The 2,486-nt window shown below is 53.9% G+C and overlaps 1 long non-coding RNA gene across 1 annotated transcript; it reads right to left on the reverse strand.

Moving 5' to 3' along the window:
• Positions 1-201: 201 nt before the first annotated feature.
• LOC112109334 lies at positions 202-1,674 on the reverse strand. The gene is made up of 3 exons (XR_003370259.2): positions 1,647-1,674; positions 908-1,021; positions 202-594 (listed from the first exon to the last, which is right to left on the reverse strand). It is a non-coding gene; the product is annotated as an uncharacterized LOC112109334 (long non-coding RNA).
• Between the last annotated feature and the right edge of the window lie 812 nt (positions 1,675-2,486).

Genomic DNA, 2,486 nt, shown 5'->3' on the forward strand with positions numbered 1-2,486 from the left:
CTCCAGTGTGGATTGGCTGATGTTGAACAAGGTGTGACCTTCTTATGAAACTTTTCCCACAGTCCAAGCACTTGTGGGGTCTCTCTCCTGTCTCTAATGCCTGATGATGAACTAGGTGTGCCCTCTCTATGAAACTTTTCCCACAGATGAAGCACTTATGGGGTCTCTCTCCTGTGTGGATTGCCTGATGTTTAAGAAGGTTTGACCTCTCTGTGAAACTTTTCCCACAGTCCAAGCACTTGTAGGGTCTCACTCCTGTGTGGATTGCCTGATGTTGAACAAGGTGTGATCTCACAATGAATCCTTTCCCACACTGAAGGTAGTGCCAGGGTGTCTCTTCCTTGGGATTTGTCTGCTGCGCTCTGGGATCCTCCTCTCTTCCCCCACCGTTAATAGATTCATCCACTTTCTTCCCTGGGTGGTTTCCCAGAAGCCTCTCTGACCTGTGCCAACTTCCCCAGGCTTCTGCCTGCTCCAAGCACTGGGAAAAATTCCCTTCAGCTCTTCCTACAAAGGGCCCCTGAGGTTCCACTTCCCCGGGAACTTCCTCATGATGATTCCCCTCCTCATTCTCACTCCCTCGCTCAGCACCTGCTGGCAGAGACACAATCCAGACAGGAGTCATTGTGCTGGGGAGAAAGAGGAATAGCACAAAGGGAAAACCCAAGACAAAGACTGAGCAATTGGACTCCGCCTCCACATCCCACCCAAACACTCACAGGGAAGGAAAGCTGGGAAGCAAACTCCTGCAGAGAAGAGGCTGGGTGGAATGGCGTGAGCTATATCTGTTGACTGCAGCCCTGTCCTGGCTGAGATGAGGAAGAACTGAGGGCGCTTACTCACACCATATTTTGGGATTCTCAACTTGTTCCTCCATTCCCTAGATTGTTTCTGTCTCAGTCCTCACCTGTACGGGTGCATCTCGGAAGCCTTCTTTCCTTGCAGGCCTGGAGATCGGGAACCCAAGGCTCTTCCCCTCCTTCCAGCCGGGCGATCAGCTCAGGTTTGGGAATGGGAAATCCTGTGCAGAGGGTGAAATCAGACCAGATCAGGGTGCATGGAGCATTGGTGGAATATTTGTCAGAAAGGACATTCCGTGAGTGGAAAGTTTCCCTGTGCTCTGCTGGAGGAACGTGGAATCCAAGAGGATGGGAACATGGTCACTGAGTCCCCTTGCACAGAGGGAGTTGTCTGGGGAGGTGAGTTGAATTATTACTACACTGTCACTAGGCGTTCCCAGGATCTGTGCGCTCTGGGGGCCTTGCTGACTCACACACAGCTCTGGACTTAGACCCCTGCCTCTTTCTAAGCCTGCAGAGCCCAGAGCCCTCCCCATGGCTGCAGCTATACCCAAGGAGGGAGGTGAATAGGGATTGTGTGTGCAGCCAAGAAACAACACAGACAGGACAGTGCTGGATTTATGCCCCTTTGAAAGCTGGAGAGGTGGGGATGGTTTAGCTTGTCCATTGGGTTTTGACACCCATGTCCCACTGGCAAGGGAACGGAGATACAAGTATTTCTCACATGGCAGCTGTGCATTATGGAACCCATTCCCCTCTGATCTAACTGACATGGGAAGAACATGACCAGATTCAGACACGCAGACCCCACGGCTTCTAGTATCTGAGGGGACGGGAATCCCTTACCCAGCGAGGTCACCGTCTCATAGTTCTCCTGCATGACGTCCCTGTAGAGGGCTCTCTGAGCGGGTTCCAGCAGAGACCCCTGCCCCTGGGTGAAATACACAGCCACCTCCTCGAAGGTCACCGGCATCTGGAACACCAAAAGTCCCCCACTCAGCACCTGCTGCCCCAGGCACAATTGCACTAGTCACGCGGGAGGAAGGATAAAGAAATGGAAGATCTGGGATCGCCAGAGGATCAGAATCCCACCCCCACCCTGCTCAGAGCAGCCAGGAGGCTTCAGGGGGTGGGGAGAAGGTGAGAGCTCCTTGTCCCCGGCAGCACACGGAGGAGGGCAGGGTCTTCTCATTTCCCACACACCTGCCAGCCACAGGCTGATACGGGAAGCAGAGCTCTGAGCCAGGGACAGGGACAGGCTAGTGGGGTCTCACTCCAGCACTGGGAGCCTTGAAAATGTTCCCAGATCTGTGCAGGGGGGTTGTATCCTGTGTGAGAAATGGGGGAAAGTCCCATCTCCCGTCCCCCATCACCAATGGGCCCACTCAGAAAATCAGCAGGTTTATCAGATACTGTCTCCTCCCTGCACCCGCCCAGGAGCTCCCTGAAAATCCCCTACCTGAGCTGGCTCCATCACAGACATTTCCCTTCCCTGTCTCCTGGAAGACTGGAGCAAAACGTGGACGTGATTCCTCAGCCTGTCAGGGCGAGAGGGGTGATGGGGGAGGTTACAGAAGGGGCTTCAGTCCATGTCACACCCCGATTCCCCCCAGCCTCTTCAGACCCTCCCAGTAACAGTATCTCTGAGCCAAATGCTAGAAAAAAAGCAGAACTAAAGGGGCCACT

The sequence above is a fragment of the Terrapene carolina genome, unplaced genomic scaffold (assembly GCF_002925995.2).
Source record: "Terrapene carolina triunguis isolate 2854851 unplaced genomic scaffold, T_m_triunguis-2.0 Scaffold975, whole genome shotgun sequence".
Taxonomy (NCBI): Eukaryota; Metazoa; Chordata; order Testudines; family Emydidae; genus Terrapene; species Terrapene triunguis.